At 38.8% G+C, this 26796-nt stretch overlaps 1 long non-coding RNA gene across 2 annotated transcripts; it reads right to left on the bottom strand.

Annotated features, from left to right (window-relative positions):
• Positions 1 to 6138: 6138 nt before the first annotated feature.
• LOC118165990 lies at positions 6139 to 25650 on the bottom strand. 2 transcript variants are annotated; one of them, XR_004750306.1, is made up of 5 exons: positions 25426 to 25650; positions 19858 to 20022; positions 17647 to 17808; positions 10127 to 10218; positions 6139 to 10043 (listed from the first exon to the last, which is right to left on the bottom strand). It is a non-coding gene; the product is annotated as an uncharacterized LOC118165990 (long non-coding RNA). The 2 variants fall into 2 exon arrangements; XR_004750309.1 differs by lacking the exon at positions 10127 to 10218.
• Between the last annotated feature and the right edge of the window lie 1146 nt (positions 25651 to 26796).

Here is a 26796-nt window from a genome sequence, read left to right as displayed (position 1 = left end):
CCTGGTGGGACTTAAATGCTGAACAAGTCTGAGAGGTTGCAGAGGAGTCATCTTCACAGTAGCATAGAAAGCTGGGGTGAAACTGATTTAAAAAAAAAATAATAAAAAATCAAGAAACCAGATAGCAGCTACATTAGTCAAAATTCTCTGCTCTGCAGAGATCAGCTGTGCAAAAGGTGAGTGGTGCATTCAGGCTTCTTTATTCCCTATTTCTAAACTCTTAAGTATTAACTTCCGTAAGAAATATTTTTAAAATTACATTTCTTTTTAGGCTTCCATGGTAAATAACACTACTTGAGCATTAATCATAATCAAAATGTCATGTTTGGAAGACAGATTTTAAAAATTTATTTGATTAAATAAATTCACATTAGCAAAGCTGACATGAGGAACGTCCCCTTCTTTATGGAAGAAGTAGCCTGATTATTGCAGGTTAGAAGGTAAGGTAGATAAGAGAAGAGTTCATTATCACAATTTTTCCTTCCAGTGCAGGGAATTCAAGATTATTATAGTTCATTGATATAAAATAATAGCTGTAATTTGTCTTGTTGGAAAGAGCTCTGGTATGCTTGAGCAGTCTTTAATCCTTCTTGCTTAATGTCTTGTGCCTGCACTAACAATTAGTGCTGTATGGATTTATTGCATTGGATTTCAACCAGTGACCCGAAACAAAACCCAGAGTTGTAGCCTGCTAAATAAAAGTTGTCTTAAAATGGCAGTGAAATGTGCTTCTAGTTCTTGAAAGTCTAAATACTTCTCTTTATTTTTCATGTGAAGGGAAGGAAAGCAAATATGTAAGCATGCGAAAGAAATAAAAAGAAATCAACTCTACTGTTGATTGTGCCCTGCAGACTAATCAATAGTTTGTCATCCAAGTTGCACGTCAGGAATTGGTTGCACATTGCAACATGATCAAGATTAAAGAGTTTGCCATTAACTTCAGTATGTTGAGAAAAGGACTCAGAGATTTTTCTGTCATCAAAACTGTAATTATTTTCTGTCCAAATTAATTGAGACAATCAGACCTATCCATTCATTTATTATTGTTTTTTTAAAACATTGGACCCTTTGCTTGTCTGAAAAATAAGCCTGTTAGCCATTAAACATCCCTGTAACAGATTTTCTTCTACATATGTGTATGTCATGGGTACTGAACTTCTGGAAGAATTGGTGCGCTCTGTTTCAGCATTCCTTGAGCTAGCAAATATTGTAGAAGGTGTGTTTCCTGTTCACGTTCGCATAAGGGCTGTATGGCAATTCTGTCATGACTTACTCTTAAAGCACCATTCCTGGGTGTTTTTAGCCTCTTCTCATGACACTATACAATTAGGAGAGTTTGGATCAAGGGCAAGTGACAACAGAGAGATGGAGACCTACTGTCACCTCCCTCTTCTGGCTGCCCCAGTGTTTCCCCAAGATTATTTTCTTTCTTTTTGAGTGAGACTATTTACTTTGTTGTATTAAATGTGCTGCTGTTGTTTGGAAGTCTGTGACAGCCAGTGAACGGACACAGCTTTACCGTAACTAAATGTTGCCGATACAGGCTTTCACTGCAGACAAACTGATGATCTTCTTTTAAACTTGCAATGCTATGTTCACGTGAAATGATTTGTTGTGCTAAATTATGAAATGGACATTTAGCACAGTCCTGGTCACAGTGAGACGTTAAAAGGTATGTTAAAATAAAGCAAACATTTTGAGAAATCGATGACATATATTTTCTATTTTTATTTTTTATTTTTATTTTTTGCCACTGGGAGTTCTTCTGTAAAGTGTTTTCAGTCTTGAGTAGGAAGGAAGGCAATAAAATCAAGAGCCCAGTCAAAGAGAAGAAACAAAACTCAGAAGGATGAGGCAGACAAGGACAGATCCTGGGGGAGGACAGGTATACTCATTAATTGTATTTACATTTCAAAGACAAGCTAACTGCAGTGTTCTTAATCATAGCCTACACTTGGGTTCCCTGCCACACACCATGAATAATATGCTTTGGTGGATAGAATAAGTGACCCAATAGGTTTCTTCCACTTTTAATTTCATGGATGATCTTAATTTGAGAGGTCAGTACAAATGCCTATGGTAAATGACAATTTTAGGCCAGTAATTACTAATTAAGACAGTCGTCAAGATGCTAGCTTAGGCAGTTTTGGATAGATCACAGATAACCTTGCAGGAGCTGATTAACTCAAACAGAACACCTCCTTAGGTGATAACTACCCAATGACACTGGAATAATTTTTAAAATTGAAAAGGATGAGGGAAAAGGATTTATGAAACTCTCAGCTTAGTTTTCTCTGGAGAAAGAATTTCGATAATAAGTGGGATTAGCTCTTTTCCAATTAGCAGACAATTAGAAGAAAGACATTTACCCAGTGGGCAAAAGTCTTTTATGATAGACTCGCCCTCATCAAACCTGTTTATGCCAGAGGAAGATAAACAGTGTTTGTTCACAGTCTCTTAGCTCTAGGGATGTGAGCATTATGGGCTGCAGCCACTGTGCCAACCTCACAATGTCTGTGTGGGACTCAGCGTGATGGTGCTCAACGTGCAAGCACAGAACAGGCGACCCCAGTCTATGCTCGTGGATCCTGGGTGGCTATGGGTGATTTTCAATGGGTCCATGACATAAATTAAGAACAGCAGATGTGGAGAAAATGGAGAAATCTTCCACACTGGGGAATTTAGAGGGACCTGCCAATCAGAAAGAGCAAGAAGGCTTTGGCTTTATAAATATCAATATTTGTACAAGTGGATATCATAGGTAGATAAGAGATGGTGTTAGATATTGGAAGCTTTTTTGAGGCTTTAATGACCATAAGCTTCAGAGTGGCAGATACTGTGAAGAAGAGCTGAGCTAGTGCTGTGGTTTAACCCGGCAGGCAGCTGCACACCACACAGCTATTTGCTCAATCCCCCTCCCCAGAGGGGTGGGGGAGAGAATTGAGAAGAAAAATGCAAGAGCTCACAGGCTGAGATAAGGTTTACTTAATAAGAAAGAAAGAAAGAAAAAAAAAAAAAAGCAACAATGAAGTAAACCAAGCAAGTGATGCCCAGTGCAATTGCTCACTACCAGCTGATCAATGCCCATTCCATTCCCAAGCAGCAGCAGCAGCAGCCCCCTGCCCAACTCCCCCAGTTTTATCATATTCAGCATGATGTCACGTGTTATGAAATATCCCTCGGGCCAGCTGTCCTGGTTCTGTCCCCTCCCAGCTCCTTGTGCACCCCCAACCTCTGCAGTGGCAGGGCAGCATGTGGAGCGGAAAGTCCTTGGCTTAGTGTAAGCACTGCTCAGAAACAACAATATCAGTGTGTTATCAGCATTATTCTCATCCTAAATCCAAAGCACAGCACCATACCAGCCACTAGAAAGAAAATTAACTCTATCCCAGCCAAAACCAGGACAGCTAGGCTGCTGTTTCTTGTCTCTTTTTCCAGTTTAACAATTATGTTTTCTACAAAATAGGGATATGTAGGCAGCATTACTTGGCCAAAAGGTGCTGGACGAATAATTTGTCTGTCTTTACTGTTGTTCATGTTCCTCTTTTCCATTCTTAGGTCTTAACTCCTACTTAAGATCAATTTTTCCTAAATGAAACACCCAAGAAGCAGTGTTGAGGCTGAGCTCCTCAACAAGCTCCTTCCACAAGCAATGGACAGAGAAGATAAGGTGCAGAACTTGAGCTCTCTAATCCCAACACTTGCTCAATGTGAATTCTAGGGTTCATCTTCTAAAGGGGCTGTCTCTTGCTATTAACAATAAAAAGTACTTCAGGCAATACAAAGTACAGAGCAAGATGCATCTACATTCTAGAGGCCTAAATATGGCCAGGAAATTTGTACCTGTCTCTTCTAAAATCTGTCTCAGAAAAGCAGAGGGCACAAGAGGAAAACAAATGGTGACTAAACACTGCTCAGGAGAGCAGTACAGGAGGAGTTTCCATTAAGCTAAAGGTCAACATTTCCCTGATGTGTCCTTTAGCTCAAGATAGCACCTGCCCTGAGGACTTCAAATGCAGGCCATGGTGTAAAAATGAAAGAATGAACTCAGTCCTGGTTTGCTACTGGCATGCTGATTTTAAATGGTAATTTCAGATTGAACTTATGGCTTTGTAACATTTGTGAACACGTGTAAATGTTGTGAGAAACAAAGCTGTGTTTTTGCAGTACAGAATTACTTTTCTGTGTTCCAAGGTAGTTGTGTAGTCATAATAAGGAGAAATGCTAAGTAGATAAGTGGACAATAGGAGGCCTCACTGTTCCAAAATAAGGTAGAAGCTTGAGAAAAGCAGGATGAGCAGTGTGAGAACAGTAAAACAAAGATCACAAGTTCTCAAAACATAAGAAAGGAGAAATTAAAGGGTTGAAAAAAAGAAAAATTGTACATATATGATACAGAGGAGTGTCGAGTAGCTTGTGAACCTGTAGTACTCAGCCAATGAGGAAACGAGGGAGGTGATCAGGCATCGGGTAATAGGGAATAAAATGTTTTGATTTGTTTACTAAAATGTGCTCCTGATTGACAGGATGCCCGCCATTGCAATTGCGAATAAAATAGCTTCACAGAAGATCCTGTCTGAAGAAAATTGTTTGAGATTTTTCTCACAATGTGAGGAAGCATTAATATATTATCCTTCTAAACAAACATTAATTTCTTGTTGAAGGGGATGGTTGCTTTTAGAGCTGTTGACAGTTGTTCAGAAATTAAAACTCATTTTCTAGTTAGGATAGTACCGCCTCTTGTCATGTGGCTCTTTTTTAGGAGCACCTGGCCTGGAGCAAGCAGACTAGGGGTATCAGAATTAGGAGAATTCTAGCAGCATCACAGACTGGAGATGTTGGGCATTACTTGTTCAGTGAATGCTGGAGCCAAACTAAACCGTTCAAAGAGGAATAGATAGTCAGGCTCAATTAAAATACCTGTGTTGGTTTCCAGGAGAACTAAACATCAGCTGTGCTTGATAGCAGGGATTGACAGAAACAATAAAATGTATAACTTCTGTGGGTCAGGAACCTGTTGAACAGTAGGGAAAGATGTGATGCAGAAGCTCAGACCTGCAAAAAAATACAGAAATGCTATAGAGTCCTCCTGGCCATGGAACAACTGTATGCACTGAAGGGAACAGCCATGTCAGATCAGAATGGCAGCAACATTTTGTGACTGAAAAAGTATTTTCTTCATTTGCACAAAGATACTAACATTTAGGGGAAAAAGGAACGCTGCAGAGGCAGTCATTACAGGTGGAGGGTGCTGATTATCTCCTCCAGCCTCTCCACCTGAAAATGCAAGATGTATGATACAGCCAAAGTGAACTCCATGTGAGGAAGTAAAGGAAATGTGATTACAGATATTATATCCAAATTGAATTAAAGCTACATTAAAAAATCTCCGATTACTATGTGGTTCCATGCTACTTTTGAAAACATGACGTGCATCTGCTACTGACAGACACATAGAGAGTATGAAAGGGCATATTTCTCAGAAAGCAAGTTTGATCTCTGACTTGCTAATTCACAAACCCACAGAAACAAAGGCAGGAAGCCAAATTATGGACAGATCGACCTAAAATAAATAATCATCAGCAAAGCAGCAATGTTGCTTGGATTTTTTTTTTTTTCTTTCAAATATTTGCTCCACATTGTGACCTTAAGCAAAGTTAATTACCTCAGTTTCTTTATTTATGAACATTGGATAATGAATCTGATCGTCTTTGCAAAAGGCAGATCTATAAATAAAAGCATTATTATTGCATGCTGATGTTAATAAATGTTTTCTCAGTAGACTAATGGTCATTGGGACAGTTTTTTGTGCTATGCTCATTCATTCGTATGAGTTATTAAGACCTTCTAACTCTTCCTATTTTTGCTGCCAGGGAGAAAGCAATTGATGTTCAAACATGCATGTTGAGCTCACTTTTAAATCTGTTTTTGGGGGGTTTCATATATGGCATATATAGAAGCAAATGTCTCTCTCCTTTGTTGTCTGTTACTATTACAAGGCAATGAAAAAGACCTCTAGACTATGGCAGTGTTGAGAATTACTGTCCCTGCCATGAGGGCCCTGTACACCCAGTAATTCTTGTAAAAGACTGTCGATCTTGTATATCCAGAAGTTTCATAGAAGGTGACAAAGCAAGCTGCAATAAAACAGTGCATCTTTCAATTGCTTTCCATGTTACGTTACATCAAGTGACAGAGTACAATAAATTTTAAAAGAACAAGTTGACATGAATGATGACATAGTTATAAATGAGTAACAATGGCTTTTAATGCACACAAAAAAATAATCCAACAACCCACTTCCAACTGTATTTTACCTGTTTTAAATCAGCAAAACACAGCTGGCAGCTGTTTATTAAAAGGTATTTGTGTGCTAAAATGTGCTCAGTCTGAAGTAATAACACTAGAAAAAATATTTCAATAGAAATGTATTTTAAGAACAAAATCAAAGAAGAGAAAGTTACAGAACCGGAGAGTTTCAAAGCAGTCTGCTCCTCGTACTTTCCCCTCTCTCCCTAAACAATCCCAAGGCTATAAAAAGCTTTAGGAAGGATTTTCAAAGGCGCTGATCTTTCAAAAGGAAGAAAGCCCTGAAGTGTTCATTGTGCATTTCAGTAGCGATATTTCCCCAGATCCTCCACACTTCATTCTTTTGTGCAATCACACACAGATTTGCATGGTCAAAGTATGAATGAAGAATAGGTAGCTCGGGATCGTAATGTTCTATCAGCTCAGCCAAACTCCTGTCTTTAAAAATGTGGTAATACCTTAGCCAGACCCCATTAGGACGCTGCTGCTGTCTGCTCTGTGTGGCCAGGGTGCATTCATTGACCTTTGTGTGCAGTGAGCAGCCTACCCTGCTTTTGTCCTGAGGTTTGCAGTAAGCTCCTTGTTTTGGGTGATGATCTATTTTAAGTTGTTGTCTGACAACTAATGCTTCCTGATATGAAATCAGGTCAGGTAATTCTTTCTGATATGAAATCAGGTCACCTCTCTGCTGCAATCATGAATAGTATCTGCAGCCACAGGGAGGTGTGTAGTTGCTTGCCCTACTTCTCAATAGCAACCTCTGAAAGCCTTGAAGCAACATGTTGTGGGCAGCACAGGTTTAACAGCCATTTCAAAAGCTGCTGTATTTTCAGAATTTTGTTTGCAATGTAGAAAAAAAAGTTGGAAATGTGTTTCAGAAAGCCACACAAAGGTTTTTTCAACTTTCTCGTTCCTGTTTGGTAAACTCAACTGAAACATATAATTGCAGTATCTAATGATCTGGTTTTGGTGCCACTGATCAACCAAATTTAATACTGAATCAAGTAATCTTGAGTAATTCTAAAGTCCCATCTAAATCCAACTTAAAGCAGGGCTGGTTCAAAGCCAGCTTTCTGAAGAAGTCCTGAAGAACTGATTTTTGTATTCCTCTTGCACAAGGATCACCTCAGGAGCAGGAAGGAGGTGAAGGACTCCAAAGAACAAAGACATCCTGCTTTTCAAATCTCTGCTTTTGCTCCACTGCCCACACATACATCATTATCTGGCCTCTATTCTCAAGATGTGAGCCATCTCCTTTATGGCTTGCGTGCAGTTCTCTTCTGTTGAAAAATGGAGAATCACTAGAACAGAAAAGATAAGGTGAACAAGTATCCCTCAGGACACTAATGAATACAGAGTATAAGGCCAGGGACTGGCTCTAGCACACTGGCAACTGGTGGTTTGCACCACAGGAGTACATCATTTATTTTCTATTGTACCATCTCTAATCAATGACAAGAGTTCATTCATAGCACACTGACGTATTTTAAAAACATGGTAGAATTTAGAAACTCATTTCAGCACATTGAAACAAGCAACATCATTCAGATCAGCAATAAAGAAGGCAACAGCCACATTTTCTCAATAAAATTCACCACCCCCTCAATGGCAAGGCAACGTGGCCCTTTCTTACCCTTGTTTAATACTCATTTGTAGACTGAAAGAATCACTTCAGATCAGGATGCCATGTACTGAGGCCATGCATGGCCTCAAAAGTTAACAAAGTTCTCAAAAGGACTTAGTTAAAACTGCCTGTCCACTTCTTCTTTACTGACAGCCATCAGAAGCAAAGCAGGAAAAATGGATGGTCACTGCCAGCCTTGGAAACATTTAAATCATGAACATACAGGTGAAAGACACTTGGCCAGTTAACGGTTGTGTGTTTCTGACATTATCAAGTATTTTTCATACAAACAAATAATTAGGTAACCCCACTCTTGCTGGATAACTGCACACAGGACACGAATGACATGGAAATTGCATGGTAGTTACAGTGGTGAAACCCAAGCAGCACAACATTGCTGGAAGAAGAAATGAGTTTAGAGTTGACTCTAATTTTGATAAAATATTTTGTCCCTAAAAAGGCAGTTGGTCTTAGGATTTATCAGGAATTTGCCGAAGGGCAGCTCTGCAGGTTGCTCCCTGTTCTCAAACGACATAGTTGGGGAGCAGCTCACAACAGATGTTGAGGTTAAGCAGGTCTTGGTGCATGATAGGAACTTCATCAAAGTCTCAGCTATGTCCGATGAATGATGTTCCATGAGAAATAAGAATATGAAACAATCCTGGAATAGTCCTGGAAAGTAAAGGGTAAAGGTTAAAGATGCTGAGAATGAAAAGGAGTAGAATTAGTTATATTTATCCAAGCTTTTATTTTCCTCAGTGAAAGTGCCTGTACTAGTTTGGGCAGGTATTCCTACCTGAACCACTTCAGGTTACGATAATAAACTAGCTTTTTTGTTCAACTGTAGAAGTGTTGGCTTCCACGGAAAAAATAACCATTCTTTCAAGGGGGAAAAAAAGGTACAAGCTTTCAACTCTTTCTAGAAAGGTAAGTATAGAAAATTCCAGCCGAAGCTCTATACAGGCAACCTATCTGTGCCTGTCAGGGCGGCCTTTCACCATCAGATCCATTTTGCCTCAGAAAAAGAGACTCTTTACAATTAAAAGAATAACAGCGTGAAATCCAGCTGAGATAGGAAAACACTCTGCCTGCAATGAATGATGCATTCAGAGCCTCGGCAGCAATGTGAGGATCAAAAGGCAAGCTCTAAAGGAATAGGGCCTTTTAACATTTAGTTATTCAACTGCTATGCCTGGAGGTTTCACTTGTTTGAGACGAGATGAACTGAAATCAATTCCAAAACCTCAGGTCTTGTAGCAGTAGTCAAGACTTTGACATTGAAACATCATGGCCTTTTTAATTAAAAAGGCATCAAGTGTCATTTAAGAAATTACAGTTTATTAATAAAATCTCATGCTGAGCAAAATTTTGGTGTTGTCAAGGTAAATTTGTCAGATCATTTTAAAAGCTACGGATGATTTATTACATTTAAAATGCACAACCCACAGAAACAGAACATCTACATGGGGCAGCATTGTGCTATACAGAAATCACAGATCATCACATGAACTACTTCATGTGACTTCCCGTCAGGCTACCTGATAGCCATGCAGATGCATTCAACTAAAGAAGGCGGCTTATAAAAAAGCGTTTATTTATTTATTTATTTTTCCTTTACATTAAATTTATTGTATGTTGAAACTACCTTTAAACTGCATCATCTCTAATGTGTGATAAAGGTGCTGTTTCAGAGATGGAGCTGCCAGGGAGGCACAAACACTCCCTGAGGACCTGATTTCACCCCAGGAACCTTCATCCCACCCTCCTACTTGAAATGGTTCCGATTTGCTTCTCCTGCAGCTCGCACTGACAGGTAGAGGGCACTGGGGCTGATACTTCAGCACTGCACCCCTAGAACAATCTTTCACCCGCTGTTCAACATATTTTAAGGTGGTTTCCCACCATCCAAGCATTATAAAACAAAGGGCCATATGCTTGAAGTAGTATTTGTCAAAATGGACGGTACTTTAAATGAAATTAGTTCTGTTCTAAATCACAATAAATAAAGAAGGTTGCAGGTGGTGGAAATATTAGGGCAAAAGAAACTCATCTTTAGTCAGATTAAACATCCCTTTAGTGCGGGGCTGCGGCAGCAGATAGCAACTTTTATCTGGAAAAGAAACAAGCAAAAAATAGTGATCTTCTCTCCTGTCTTCATGCAGTCAGTAGCTTAAGAGATTCCACAGGCCGGACCTTTCATCTAATAGCCAGTGATGTATCCATCCTCCACGTAAACATGTATTCGCTTGTACATCTGATTATGCAAATTCACACATCAAAGGAATCTGCAATTTAATGATTAAAAATGAAAAATCAGAAAAAAAAAAAGTTCCCACACGTCTTTTCCTGTTGTAAGAAACCACAGAAATTTACTCTCTATTCACTTATTTCATATCATTTGTGGGTTCCAGGACACTATCTCCTCTCCCTCAGGAGCAGTGTAATCTATGTAACTTTTGTTATGATAATTTGTGATGATGATACTCTTTTTTCGTAGGTGAAGAGCACTAGCCCATTAACCTATCCTCATAAATAAATGGTTTACACCTCCGATATTTATAAGGACCATTACCAGTTCATTTATATCCTTCCAGACACAGAGAAAACCCGAATTTCAAGCAGTATTAAAGATATGGGTGCACCAGATATTTATCTTCTGTCATTCCTCTTTGGGATTGTTTTCTTTTTTGTTCTTAGTACTTGAATACTCATTTTGACTAGGTTTGAACATGGAGCTAATATTTTCAGATGACTGAAAATAACTTCAATACTCTTCCCTGACCAGCAATAGAGGGTACCCCTGTGGCTGTATACTTGGTTATTTTTTTCTGTGGATGTTACTTAGCATTTATCTTGTACTTTTCTGCATTTTTGTCATAGTTTCACATGAGACTTTTCTGTGCCTCTTTGCAGTCAGAAAACCTTCATAACTCCATGCCATTAGCAAATTTATTACCAGCCTATTCATTTTGTTTGTAGTCATAAATGACACAGGAATTTGAACAGCATTAAAGAGCATCCTTTTAAGAGGTGCCACACACATATTAAGCACTCAGCACTGAGTCTTTCAGCACTTTCCAAACTCGTCTGTTAGCATTTTACCCTGTTGGCTTTTCTTTTCCATTTTCTTAAACAGCTTCTTCCTTTTTTGGTAGTAAAGTCTTATACAGTGGATTTTCTAAAACATTTTTGTTCCTCGCATGAGGCTTGATTATGGCCACATTGCAGTCAGTGAGAGAATGTGGTTCTTGTACAATTACTTATTGATGTGGGTATGATGGACTGTTTCAGACTAATAAGAGTTGTTTCCCTTTTGTGGGCTCTCAGATTAATCTTTCCAAGAGGCTTCATGCCCATGTGTGTCATTTACCCAGCCTACATATGGACAAATGCAATTTCCCAATATTGTGTTTTCTGCCCTCACAGCCTTGCAAACTCTCTTAAATATTCTGTGACCATTTTCACCAAGTTTGTCACAGACAAACAAAAAATACACCCTTATTATTGTACTGCTTTCTTTTTAGCTGCCTACCCACAATCGTTTCTTCTAGAAGTTTATCCTCCTGCTTTTTTTCCACGGAAGACTATTCAGATCTTTTCAGCTCCTGTGCAACCCTTATATACTGTTATCAGTGAAGCTAGGAAAAAAACTTTAAATTCACTACCAAAAAAAGGTTTTGTGGACATTATGTCATGGTCATGCTAACCAACACCACGCCATGGATGATGGGACGAGTAGGACCACATTCAACCTTTTAAAACATCTGAACAAGTCACAAGAAAAAAATCTAAGCACAAAAATATTTGCTTTCAGGTGAATTAAGTGTCCATGAGGGTGAAAAAAAAAGGAGGATGGAAAGTAATAAGAAAAGTCACATCTACAGGGAGAGATTTACAGAAAATATACATTGTGGGACAGTGATGCGCAGCTTCTCAGCAGTGTGCTTCAAGGCTCTTGTCATTGTGGCTTTCTGCCTGCAGATTTGTTCCAGCAGGACCTGCTGATCAGCTTGGCTATGGATGTGTGTGTTAGACCTCAGCCAGGTGCTTGTCCAAACCTCCAAGACAACTCTTTGCAGCAGCAAGGCTCTGTGGATCAGCACTTGTTACAAATTAAGCCTTCCTTTTCGTTTTGGCCATGCATTCCCCCAGTGTTCTTGAAAGACAATCCAAGTTAATATTGTGCTGTGTATTCCTCATTCCCACCACTTCTGTTTAAATTGAAAACTGGAAGATTTTCCATAACTGAAAAATACATAATACAATTTAGATCTCAAATGGAGGGAGTGAGGAGGGAGGGAGAACATTTCAAAGATTCTTCTCTTCTTGATTTCATAAGAATATAATTAATTGCTCCTTCTCTTAATTTAATACTGTGACTAATCCTACTAAAAGGGATTATTTAGAACAAGCAGACAATGTAAGATATATTTTTATGTCATTCATCTGTCTTCAGAGAACAAAACTGAAAGCATCAACAACTTTGCCTGATTTTTTTTTTTTTTTAAGAAGCTATTTTCAAAATTAATATTTTAGGTCAGTGATTCAGTTCAAACCCTGTTAAATGGCAAAGAAATCTGTGTAATCAGAAATTGCTTTCCTCAGTCAAATTTCTTCACTGAAGTTAAATCCCTTTAGAGACATTTGGAAAGTATTTAAGGATCACAGAATCTTTATCTCCAAGGCTCTTTTGTATATACTGTGTGTGCTCCTCAGACGTCACTTCATCTCTGTCAGTGCTAGTAATAGGAACAATTGGAACATATATAGAAGGCATGATTCTCAGTTAAATTTGACTTTGTTCTCCTTATTATGGTGGTATCAAAAATAAAAAGGGGAGGAAAAATGCTATATAAGAAAGAATTAATAAAAAGAATTGCTGAGTAAACTTCAAACAGTTTTTCCATTACATTTTTTTCATATTAAAAACGTAACTCATTAATTACTTAGATTGTGAAACTTGCTTCTTCTTTAATTTAATGGTTAACTTTAGCAAATGAGGATGCTGCCTTTATAAAAATCATGATAATTATGAAATTTAATTAACTTATTAAAGCCTTGATTCAAGAATATAATTATATGCTTAATTTTAAGCATCTGAGTAGCTCCACCGGTTTCAATGGGATTAGGTCTGTGTGTGTATTAAAGATAAGTCTGGGAAGCCGAAATGCTTGTCACAGCAACAAAAAAGTGGGGACACCTGTAGCTAAAAACATCAGGAGAGGTTTATAAACCTCTAAAGACAGAGAATAACATTGCCTTTTATTCCCTCCTGGGTGTGCTCCTGTACATGGGGCTGCAGGATCAGGCTCCTCTTCCCCCTCCTTTGGGCTTTTGGCTGCAGGTTGCATGGGATGGTGGAGGTTTTCTCCATGCAACACAGCTGGGTGTTTAGGGTCTGGGGCACATACATGAGCATTGGAAATACGGATTTGGTACCCTTATGGCTTAGGAAGGAAAAGAACTGAGCTCTCTTGCTTTCTGAGGGAATGCTCTGGGACTCAGCTGCCCTGGAAAAAGAAAAAAAAAAATCTAATTTAATCTAATTTGGGTACATCTGAAAAAAATACTTGCTAGGTAATGGTCTGTCAGATAGTAACCCCAACAGAGGCCTTGGCACCATGCAAGTGCACCTGGCTCAGTGCCTGAACACTGTTCCACATCCAGTCTGGATCTTCATGTCTTATCAAGAAAACAATCTTTTTGTGTTTTACACCGAAAGCCTTGTGCTCAGCAGCCTGTGGTCGTGCACAGATAGACCTTCAAAATCAATCCCATGGAAGCTGCTCAGCCCAGAGAGCAATTCCTCCTTCCAAAACCATGCCCTTGTAACCAGGTACGCATTGTTAAAAACATGTAGCTGAGACTGAAATCAGAGATACTGTCAACATGACCATGGTAATAAGACCGTGGATAGCTTATTGTGGTCCAAAAGAATGACTGCATTTAAAAATGCTGAGCAGCTGCTGGGTAGTCCTGTGAAAATTAAACAAAATATAATATAAGGCTAGATTTAGAGTTTGCACCAGTTCTGCGCTGCAGTAGCTCTGAGAAATAGAGGGGACCATAAGGGGCAGAGTTTTTTTAGTTGCAATGTGCATATATATATATATATATATATATTTTTTTTTTTTTAAAAAAAGAGGGTCAAGTTTTCTGACCCGAACCCATCCTGATGTAACTATCTATCATCCACTGGAAGTAAGCTTGGGATATTTTTGATAAATCAATTATAACTTGCATGAAAATTTCAATGCCAGGGACACAAAACTTCTGATTTAATTAAGTGAGATAAAAATCAAGCTCCTTGCAGTTGGTGAGACTTGCAGTCATGCACAATGCTGTAGCTGACAAGCCCGGTGAGAGAAGCTGCATGAATTACAGATAAGCCCACAAATATCAGCCACAGGCTCTATGGCGCTTTTCTGCATCTGTAAGAAATTGCCATTACGGGATTAGAAATACCTGTACTATTCACATTAAATAAATCACTAACGGTGATGAGACCAAAGCTGAAATCAGGGCTGGCAGATGTCTCAAAAGGAGGAAAGGTGCTCTGTGGGTCTCCTCATCAAAACCAGAAAATCCCACTATGGGTGGCATTTCTGCTCTGCCTCTGAGCCCTCTTCTGTTCTTCAGGCTTCATTAGTGTTTTGCACCTCTGACTTTTGGAAGGGAGGAGAGTTAGCCACTGGGAGAGGAGCTGTGTCAACATTAGTCAGCAGCTAGATATAGGAGAGGCAATGGATTTTTATCAAAAAGACCAGCTGGGTTTTACATTCAAGAAGATGTAGAAAAATAGAGGTAGTTCAATTCCTGGCTCCAAGCCATAATTAAATACTTGGCCCAAATATGACCCAGAGTAGTCTAAGCTGTCCTTATAAGCTTTCTAATATCTGAAGTAAACAACCTTTGCTGAAGGTTATGATTATTATTTCTTTTGCTTCCTATACAAAGAAAAAGAAATATATATATATATATATCAGTAAAAATCACTAATGCAATTGCAGACTATTTATTTCTTCTTCTTCTTTTCTTGACTAAGCAAATTCAATTCCTTTAGCTTCTTCTAATAATTCAGAATTCCTAAATTTTGGTTATTGAAAATGTCTCCATATTAACTGCAAACTTTTTAAAGCACGGTCCCCAAAAGCAGATACCATATTCCACCTTGGATCTAAAAAGTACCGAGTGCAGGAAGGTAGCTCACTCTTCCACAAAGCCTCAGAATGGTATTTGCCTGTTTCTGTAACAGCACGACACTACCCACATCTATTTGCATTGTGACCCATCTGGCCTGACCATTTTTTCTCACTTTGTACATTTAATGTTTCCTTCCCATGCATGTTACGTCCTTCTTGATGGTTTCCATACCTCTTCTTGTTGAATTCAGACAACTTCTCCATCATTTGCATCTAAAATCCCATCTTTCAAAGCAATTCTGTCACTACATAGGAACAACTCACAAATTCTTCAGTATGCTGTCTAGCCTGCTATCAAAATTATTAATCAAAATTTTGCATAGAAACAGGTAGGGTGGATCCTAAGAGGAACCCATCTGAAATGTGTTCTGAGTGGGCAGTGAAAATCAGATCTATTCTGAAAAGTATTTTTCAGTCTTATGTGCTCCCAAATTCTGAACTCTATTTCCTTATTTTACTTACAACAACATGAGAGTCAAGATAAATCATGCCTCCTCCTGTCACCCTTCCTATTGAGATGATTACCCTGCTAAGGGCGGAAAACAGATCGGCTTGTTCCTGACAAATGCATGTTGGCTGTTTCCCATTATATTATCATTCTGTAGGTTTAAATTATTTATTCTATTTAAATTAGATTATTTAAATTATTTATTCTAGTATCCCTGCATAAATCTAAATTAAGTTGGCTTTCTCTTGATGTCCTGACTCTCTCTTTTGGAAACAAGTATTATGTTTGCCTTTCCTCACTTGCTGCAGATATTAAAGATAATCTGCCATTCTGATTGGCTTAAGATAAAAGTCATGATTTCTGGACAATTTGTAGAAACTCATTAATTTAAATATTATTTTAGCCAGTATATCCTTTTTGCAGTCAAAATTCCTGTCCCCTGATTAAAACTCTGCTGAATAGTTGATGACCACAAATAACTTTTTGTAAAAACCAAAGAAAAATGCATTGGCACCACCAGCTTCTTCTGTCATATGTTATTTGCTTGTTTTCCCTTTTTATTCTCCTCTTGCTTTGTATGCATTTATAAAACCTTTTCTTAGTTGTAATTCATGTTATGCTATAGTCATCCTTTCTTTTGTTCTTTGCACCATCCAAATCAATTATTGATAGTAATATATATATATATATATTTTTTTTTCCAAATTTCACTGGCATTAAAGAGTTCCTGATGCTGTCATGGCACACCTTGTTATAGCCTGCTTTACACTGGGATGAATTGTTTGTCATGCCTTTAGTATCGCTTTTATTAAGGAATACCACTTTCTGCTCACATTGCCTTTTGGTTGGAAAATGTTAAAACCACTGTTCAAATGTATTCCCAATTGTTCCTTAGAAAAAAACAGATTTTTTGGAGAGCTGGTGGGTAGCAATGACATGCCTGTATAACAGAACTCAATGCTACGCATAAATAACCAATGTTATGCAGAAATATGGGGTTTCTTCACAGGAAACAATGCAGTCATGGCATTGCAATGCTGTGCTCATATTAATTGGCCCCAGAGTGCAATATAACTACACTAATATGATCCTGCTTCTCCTAGTAACACTTGATTTCCTCTTGCTCAGTGTCTCATTGATTTTTACCACAAAGACAGAACTTAAATAGTAAGGAAACATTCCTGATCCTTTTATTTGGACTTTTTTTTTTTTTCCCCAAGAGACTCTTCCACCTTGTAAATTTTTAGACCTATACTCTTTGTAATTACACAGGCCACATTCTCAGACAGTGTAAATTAGAGGACCAGACAGGTTTACCTCCCTTAGGTTCCTGTTGCTTTCTCTGTTAAATTACTACATGACTAAAAGATCACAGATTAAAATGAAGTTAATTTTCACATGTTGGTATTAACACCAAAGAAAGCCATTTGATGCTCTGCACTCTGGAAACCTTTTTTTTTTTTTTTTTTTTTTTTTTCCCCCCACTGGCATGAAGAGTATGATCAGATGTTTCAGTGATACAAAATAACTTTACTGAATTGAGTATCTGAATCCTAGTAAGAGCTGAAAATGTGATATCTTCACCCTTGCTTTTGGAAGAAAGAAATCGCTTACCTAAATTAATAGAATTTTTTTTTTTTTTAGCCCTTGTCCATATCAGAGTTCCAAAATTCAGCATATATAATATAGATATCCAATATTTTATTAGCACAGAAAATGAGCTTTTCACGTAAAGGAGAAAGCCACTTTGACAAAGATAAAATTATGCTAAAAAATCAGTACTGCATTATGATTTGGAGCAGTTCCCTAGCCAAAGGGAAAACATGAGAGCCAGTCCTCTTTCTGCTATTCTAAGTGGCAGAAATCCTACTTATTTCATTAATACAGGAATGGCTTCATTGTGCTAACACTAACAAAGCCAGCAGTAAATGGCAAAGTGGCTGATTTCTGTTGTTTGGTGATATTAAATCTCGAATAAGATTATGCTATGAATACACTGAGAAAATGAATATGATTTATTTCTTAAGGCAGTGAAAACATTGTAGAAAGAATTGCATACTCACAGAGCAAATTTGTCTCCTTGAGCAAGAAGTAAAGCATTTGAAAGCAGGCCATTTTAAAATTTTGCTGATTCATCATGTCTTGATTTGTTTCTTGTCAAAATAGGCTATTCAATTTGTGGAACTGGCAAAATTGCTTCTTTATATATCCATATGCAATAGGTGCTGAGTAAAAGGAAAAATCATTAAGCTAGGTTTGACACTGCTGTTCTGCAAATATTTTCTACCACAGACCTGACTTTGGAAACCCTACAGAAATTTCTTGCCTCCCTGGACAATCTCCTGAACATTAAGGAAACACATGCTTAACTAAACTATTTATCCATATATACTTTTATATATATATATACATACTGTTATATATAAAAGGTATATCTATGCTGATAGATATAATAATTCAAAAAAATTTTTGAAGCTTTATAATGCATCTGAGCTCTATTTTTCAGCAATAATAAGGAGTCATGATCATGCATGATCAATAAGGAAACATGGTTCATGCATGATCTGTGATGATGGAGGCTGTGAGTAGCAGAAATAACTTTGTAATTTGCAGCTATATCATATTTTAATGAAAGGGCTACATTACACAACCATATATTTCCACCTGTAGTCTAAATGTCTTTCTGGCTTCCTCACCTTGCACAGCAGCCATGCAAACAGGGCTTTCAGCTTGCTGTGGGTGGGGAGATCTGTAGTCCATCCACAACTCGAGTGAGAAACTCAGCCCAGTTACTCTGCTCTTCTCGAGTCTGTTCAGAAGCTGTCATTTGAGTCAGACAGCTTCTGAACACTGCTATGTACCCTTTTCAACAGAGGAGGCTTGTCCTTCACATCCTTACCTGGGATTTCCAGGAAATGTCAAATATCATTTGGGTACATGCTGCTTATTACTCCATCTGGGGAAAAGATACGTAAATCTACAGACTATTAGCTATTGGTCATATTTCTTAATTTATGACTGGAAGATTTTCAGACAGTGTAGCTGAGTGTGGTTCACAGCTCTGTGGAGTGATGTACCAGAGACGACAACGAAATCTCAAAATTCCATCAAATGTCAAATTATACGACATAAACCTAGACTTGAAAATAAAGTCCTCCAGGGCTTAAAGAAAGGTCACCCAAGACATGGAGAAGAGGCTGTGTAATGCTACTCACTAGCTTCAAGAGATTTGAGATATTAACATTTCACTTTGATTTAAGAAGGCTTAGAGACCTTCACACTTCTTCAGCTGAAAAAAGGAAAATCAAGTTTGCTGAGCACTGTAATTTGTTTTACATACAGTATTGTCCTACTTTTAATCAGTATAAGCTTAACACCTAACTTGTGAAAAGTGGTTGAGTAATTTCAAGACTCACAACAAGAAAGAAATCTCAAAACTTAAAAGAAAAAAATAGCAAAGGCTAGATCCACCATTCAGTGTCTTCTTCAAAAGTGGCAAAGACAAGTAGTTACTCCATCATTAAGTTAGGTTGAAAGGGGCAACTAAACAAAAAGGAAAAATCTTAAAAGAAATAAAATCTGACATTGTTTGATGAACATTTTAAGCCTCTGAAATAAGCACTTATTCTTGTCTGTTGTTTCCTTGTTCTTTTCCTTTATTATCTCCAGCTTTTGCTGAATCAGGTCTTTCAGCAGTGAAGCAAAGGGGAAATGATTTGGCTAAAACCAACCTTACTTTTTGCTGGGTTACTTTCCAGCCTGAGCAGTGTCATGGTCACCCCTCCTCATAAGCACAAAAATGATTGTGTTGGTGGACATACCATGGAACATGGGAGTAAAATCCTCTGTTTTGAAAGGTGCAGAAGGATTTAATACTGCATTTGGGATGTGCTCCAGAAATTTCACAAGTGTTCTTAAGCAAATTTTATTATATTGTTCTCCTGACAGAGACAACATTTAACATATCTGCTATGTGATGTTGCATAAATAAGGTTTTCCTTCCCTGTTTTGCACGTTGTAGTTTAGTTATACTTTCATAAGAATGAAGCTCAGCTTGTATTTCTGTGACTTACCCATCTTAACCATGTTGCAGCTTTTCACTGAGTTTGCAATAACATACATTTCTTGTGCTAGTATGGATTTCTCTGGTCTGCACAACCCAAAATATCACTGGGAAAAAAAAAAAAATGAAACAACCTAGAAAAGACTGAGAAACCATCCTAAAAACCTTTAAAAGGTATGAATTATAGATCCTGACAGTATGCAGAACTTACCAGAGAGATGGACAGGAAAGCACTTGATTTGACATGGCAGACACAAGCTGTGGTTTACCATCACTTCATGGCCTTCATTTCATGCTGCTTCCATCAGCAGGAAAGAGGCACAACCCAGCTTTCAGGCTTGAACACTGATATGAAGGAATTTGCCATTTCCACAGCCTGAAAAAATAATTGGGAGGAGAAAAGAAGGTGGACGTTTGGTGTCTATGCAAAATAAAAGGTACTCCTGACATAAGCCATGATGTATTAAGCACTTGACTGGCCTCAATAGTTTGAAATTCTCCACCCATTTTAGAAAAGATACAATTGCAGTGGAATTCAGATTTTTTTTTTCTTTTTTACTACTACAGTACAATGAGCACAGACTGCTTCTTTCTGTCTAGCAGGCTCTGTGCTGTGTGACAGGAGGTGTTCAAGTGGGATTGCTAGAGAGCATTTACCTTGGCCTTCCCACCACATACAGAATCAAAAATATTTATGGTAATGATGCTACTGCAATTCTGCCTGTAATACACTCAAAATGCTACATGAAAGCATCATGTAGTGGGAGCACAACACTGAATTATTCCTGTGTAATGAAATACTGATAGACAAACCAGGACACTAAGTAATTAAGCCACTATTAGACCAAACCATTAAATCCATTGTTTGCTGTTTTAACTGCTGCTAATTGCTGTCACCATGACAACAGGGAAGTTTCTTTTTCTGGTATCTCCACACAATTTCCTTTTCATAATGGAGCCTGGGACACAGAAATTTACATCTCCCCAAACTGAAATACTCCTTGTGCTGAAATAAAGGCAGACATGTTTAGATAAGAGCTATTTTAACATCAGCAGTAAAATGGATCTTATTGGAAATTTTGATAATTTGTTTGCAGAATTATCTGGACTTTTCTACATAAAGTCAGTGCATTTTAAAGTATAATATCAGTTTTTAAACCTTGCTATTTCACTAGCATCATAAAAATTGTAGTTCAGATTAAGATCAGGGAGGTAAATACATCAGGCTAACATAATACCCTACACCTTCACAGTTTACATCCTGTTTATGGCTATGCTTGCATCAGACATTAAGCTTGGGTCAGAGCCCAGATTTTATCTCTAATTCTTTTTCTTTTTTTTCTTTTTTTTTTTTTTTTTAAATATATAGCTATTTTGGAGACTTCCAGCTGTTTAAATTCCTATATTTAGGTTACAGCCATCCCATGACATCTCTTCTGAAACCCTACATCCCATAAGCAGCCTCCCAGCCCCATTGATCTGTTACGCTCTTTGAAAGGGAGATGAGTCACTGCTGAGTTGCAGATAGAAGTTTGGTCCAAAATCCTTGTCTAATATTAACTGCTGATCCCACCTCCCAGCACCAATATTCAGAAAATTGTTACAGATCTCTCAGTCCTTTCAATGCCTGACTGCAGTACCAGCTGAGAAAGGGTGCTCAGCTGTGAAACGGTGCCAGAAGTTGGCTAAGATTGGATAGTTTCCCCAGGAGAACAAGATGAAAGAGGATCACCCTGCAGCACTCTCTGAAAGAGATCTCCAGATCTTTTTCTGTTTTCCACTTCTGGAGGGAAAGGCTCCAGTATGAACCAAACAGCAGGTACAAAACCCATTCCCTCTAAACTGATACCACCACCTGCTTTGCAGGGATGGAAGGGCAGGGGAGAGGCCTGCAGGTAGACTCCTCTCCAGTGGGGTGGCACAACCCTTGGCAGTTGTGTCTCACCCATAACCTGTCTCTGACCATGGACACAGCAACAGAGTACCCACAGTCCCTGAAGGTCAAAGCCCAAGAGTCCAGCCTGAGATTAAATTACAGTGTTAAAAAAGCCCAAAGTCTATGAGATCAGTAAAAATTAAATGTGTTGGTCCATTGTATGCATTTATTTGTTCAAGCTGAAAAGACGGCAAAATCTGCCAAGCTTTGGCATTGCGCAGCATTTTGACTGATAAACTGGGAAAAGTATATGGTAAAGTTTGAATGACACCCAAAATTTTACTGTGATTAGCCCAGTCTTCATTTTTCTCTTTCATCAACATTCCCATGCTAAACTGAACGATAAAAATTAAAAGGAAGACTACACACGTGTTGCTGGAAAAGATTACAGGTCCAAAAAGATGTAAAAAAATGTTACTTAGAAGCTCAGCCGAAACATGTAGAAATCATGAGTTAAAGCACAGATCTCAGCTGGGCAACCAGCATGGATCCATGTGTGGGGCAGCTGCTGAAGCTGGTACACAGGCTTCTCTCTTATAATGTAGGCAATCTTAAACTTATGGGGAATTGAAAACTGGAGCACGTTGTTCCCCAAAGCACTCAGGACAGTGTCATGATACTCTCTTCAAACTGGCTATACACAATACATGTTGTAAAAGCTAAACAAGATTTTAAATTCCAGAATTGTCATTAAAATACACAGACATTTGCATCCACTAATGACATCTTAATAAGTTTAGCTGCAACTGTGATTTAGTTTAATTCACCTACTGGGAACTGGGAAAAGTCAAACTGTCTTCATATAGCTATGAATTGTGGAGCAAAGCAGAAGACAAATTTGATAGTCTGTCTGGACATTTTGATTTATTCATTTGATTCACAGGGTCCAAACTCTTCTGCCACAAGTATTGTTTGATAGAGAGTGAAGACATTCTTCGACTGCCATTAGCAATATAACAGACAGCTCCACTCAACAATTACAGCAATCAGGCTGCCCCATTGCTGTTGTGAAATGCCCTGCTGCACCTTTGGCCATGCCTTGTACTGTGCATCACCGAAGTAAGAAAAAAAAAAAAAAACATATTCATTAAGAACACGGTCCCTTGTGAGTCTGTTTTCCTCCTTCTCTATCACCAAAATGGCTGGGCTAACTCACAGAAGTCAGTGCAGCTCTCCTCGAGAAAGGGGTGGGAGAAATACCAGCCCTGAGACTTGTTGCCAAAATACATTTCCATAACTTAAGCAGGATGACATTGTTTATTTAGGAAATAGTATCTCCAAATACTATGCTGTCATTAAAGAGAAATTGCTGAGGCTTTTAAAGGAAGAAAGGTAATCTATTTTATGATTTTATACAATGTATTTTTTTTTTGTGTGTGTGATATATATCTGAATGGGATTTTATGACTTACTACTCAGTGTTTATTAACTTGCTTATATTGTTGTATTTTTGAAGCTCTTAACTTTTGCTTCATGAAATCTTCTGCCCCTTTTCAATCTGTCCTTGAAAAACAAGCTTTCTAGGTTCTTTATTTACAGACACATCTTAAAAAAGAACAATTGAAAATGATGATGAATACCAGAGGCTGCTTTTGTCTGAAAAAAAATCTCCAAGAGGTGTGATGTCTCCTCTGCTTCATTCAACGCACTACAAGATCCATGCTTATGGACTTCCCATTGAACAACTCATTGACACCATGTGTTACTGCTGACAAAAAAATCTTTCAAACTTTCAAATAATCATTTTTTTTGCAGATGTTCTGGATTGCCATGCTGCCCTGGTATTAACAATGCCCATGGGGAAACCCCTTGATGTTGTGAATAGCCTATTGTATGCTAAGTCATTGCTCAGTTCACCATGAAGGTCTGTACAGCACAAGGATTCCAGTGCAATTGATACAGCTGTAGAGACTGTGAACTTTGTTTAATTTATGCTGTCCATTCCAGAATTTCCATTGAATTATATGAGGATTTGGGCCACCAAAACAGGCTGCTCATCCTCCACTCACACGCTGCAAAGAACTTGATGAAGAATAACTTCTGAGCCAGAAGTATCACCCAAGGTGTTTGCACTCCAGGTTGGCCATTACTCTGAGTGCTGATACAGCCCTTGTCCGGTCCTTACTTTCAAATTCATAAGAAGTTAAAATCCTTTTGACTCAAAATACTTTCTTTGTGACTTTCTTTGGCAATTACAACAAAGAAAAACACTGGAGCAGACTAAGCCCAAATTCAATCCTGTGGTAAGTAACAGCGAGAAACTGACGCTAGAGGCATTCTGGTTATGTAATTTACAGATCTGAAAAGCTGTTCTAGGATTAAAACCAGTGGCCTTTGGTTTCTTCTGTCATTGAGACACTTGCTCAGTATAGCTGTGAAATGGCCCAGACTGCAAGTTTCTTGAATATGCTGCCTATATCAAAGTGCTGAAAAATATTGGAATGGGGTAGAGAAATTATTTGGAAAAACATTGCTGTTCAGTTCATTTTGCGTGTTATTGAGTAACAGCCATTTTAGAAACACAGGTAATAATAATAATAATAATAAAAGGCATTTCTGAGTTGTCTTTGTTTAGTCTTTCTTGTGCTGCACTAGAAATATCTGTAGCTTCTGGTGAGATTTAAAGCCATTGCAAGTACTTACACAGGTGCTTAATTTTGTGTGCGCAAACAGTGCCACCGAAAGTGAATTCTGTGGGGATATCCCAGGCACAGAGTTTACAACACACATTAGTTCATACAACACTGGCTCTCCAAGGCAGAATGATTTTTTTATTGTTCTTCATTAAAACCAAACTCTGCTGTAGCAGCTAGTTTTTAAAAAATACTTTCAAGAAAACCCTGGCTGAAATAGCTGAAGTACTCTACTGGGGATCATTTCAAGAAGAAACTGATGTGCTATCAAGTATACAGGAAAACACAGAAGGAAGCAAGAGAAGAGAGAGAAATTGTTCTTTGGGAAAACTGCAAAATCATTTCAAAGCTTTGGTATTGCTTCATTTGACAAGAGGAAATAATAACTTGTGTGCTGTTATAAGATCACAAGAACGAGGAGAACAGAACTTGCACTCAGCATAGTTCACTTAGGCAGAAGGATAGCCTGGAAATTGCTGTCTGCTTTAGACACTTAATAACCAGGAAAAGAAAAAAAGATGCATTTGAAAACACCTGGCGAGAAAGAGCACAGAGTAAGACACCTTTTAAAAGAACAGCAAAAAATATTTAAATGCTAAAAAAACAACAAACAAACAAACAAAAAAACATTCTGTGTAAAACTGGTCTCTCCTCTGGAACAGGAGCAAGATATATGTCATAAAGGCTATAAGACTGTGATTATATCTCACCAAAAAGGAAGAAAAGAAAGACGTAGCATCCTTTATTTTAAAATGGTAGCTGCAAGAGTCGGGGCAATGGTCTGGACTCTTTGAAATTTAAAAATCCAGCTATGCACTCTTAAAATGAGTTTTCTATGATGTTCTTAGAAGAAAGTAACCCTGTTAGGTGGAGGCTGGAGAAAGAGAACAGTCAGGCTGATGCCCAGTAACCACAAGCAGTCATGCAATGGACATTTCTGCTTAAACAAGTCCAGTGGACACCCATTTCCTGTGCTTACCAAGCCCCAAAACACAAAATACTTGTCAACACTGCATTTAATACTTTTAGCACAATAGACTGAAAAACATAAAATACAGTGCAGCAGAGGTGAAGAGCAGAGTGATGTTTGAGAGCACAGCTTACTAAGATTGCTAAGTAAAAACATGCAGACAATCCTAGGAAGCTGCTTATAACCCACATTACAGACGCAAGAAGCAAACAAAATCAAAAAGCAAATAGGGATGCTTACCAATCCGGCCTGGGGGAAAATCATTTCTTAGGGATTGATTTAGGTTCAAATATATGATTTATGCATGCTTGTCTGCACATCAGAGACTTCCCAGCTTTTCTATCATCCCCAGCAACCTTTCTGTAGTCACAGAGAAAGCCAGAAAAGAATGCAGAAGTTCAACTGTGCATCAAGAAGAAAAAACATTTTCTGCCCAACACAGAATTGAGTACTCTGTGCTGCAAATGTCACACAGTGGCATTTTGCACTGGTATTGTTTGCTTACTTGCATAACAAAGGCAACTGGGGAATGCAGATATTTTCTTTTGAGCACACTCACCCCTACCTTTATGCAAAAAAAATAAATAATAAAAAAAATCTATTCATTAGGAGCTGGCAGGAAAGCAAAGCAGAAAGGCACAGAGCAGTAAGAACTGGTGGAGGGGGCTCTGGCTCCTACATCCAGAGCACAATGTCACTCCCCTGGTGTGGTGGCTTCAGCTGTGTTATGAATTCCTATAACTTATCTGTGAATTAAAAAAAGAAATGTTTGTGAGGGGAAAAAATTCTTAAATAATCCCATGTTTTTGGTAATATCCAATGATATAACTCAGCACGTCTGTGGTTTAACCTACTAGGACAGAATAAGCTTAATTGATAATAAGCTTATTTTTGTCAGGGAAAGTCAAAAGTACGTGAGGTAGCAATATGCCTGGAGGGCAAAGAAGGCTCATGGTATCCTGGGCTGCATTAGGCAAAGTATTGCCAGCAGGTTGAGGGAGGTGATCCTTCCCCTTTACTCATCACTGGTGAGGCCGCACCTGGAGTGCTGGATCCTGTTCGGGGCCCTGCAGTACCAGAGAGGCCTGGGCACACTGAAGAGAGTCCACAGGAGGGTCACCAAGATGGTGAAGGGGCTGGAGCATCGCAGCTGGGAGAGCTGGGGCTGCTCAGCTTGGAGAAGAGGAGGCTCAGGGGGATCTCATCCATGTCCCTAAATCCCTGAAGGGAGGGTGCAGAGAGGACAGAGCCAGGCTCTGCTCAGTGGTGCCCAGTGCCAGGACAGGAGGCCATGGGCACAGCCGGGCACCCAGGAGGCTCCCTCTGAGCACCAGGCAGCACTTCTGTGCTGGGCGGGTGATGGAGCCCTGGCACAGGCTGCCCAGAGAGGCTGTGGGGTCTCCTCCTTGGGGATCTCCAAAAGCCACCTGGACGTGGTCCTGGGCAGCCTGCTCTGGGTGTCCCTGCTTGGGCAGGAGTGGCATTAGGGGCCTCCATGGGGGCCTGCCAGCCTCAGCCATCGTGTGGTTCTGTGAAAGTCTTCCAGAAGCGTGTCATCACTGCAGGGCCACTTGCGGGGTGTATGAACCACAACTGAGGGCTGGTAGCTGT

Source organism: Oxyura jamaicensis, chromosome 1 (genome assembly GCF_011077185.1).
Source record: "Oxyura jamaicensis isolate SHBP4307 breed ruddy duck chromosome 1, BPBGC_Ojam_1.0, whole genome shotgun sequence".
Lineage (NCBI taxonomy): Eukaryota > Metazoa > Chordata > Aves > Anseriformes > Anatidae > Oxyura > Oxyura jamaicensis.
Note: the sequence above shows the minus strand (reverse complement) of the source record. Positions and strands in the feature narration are given on the sequence as shown.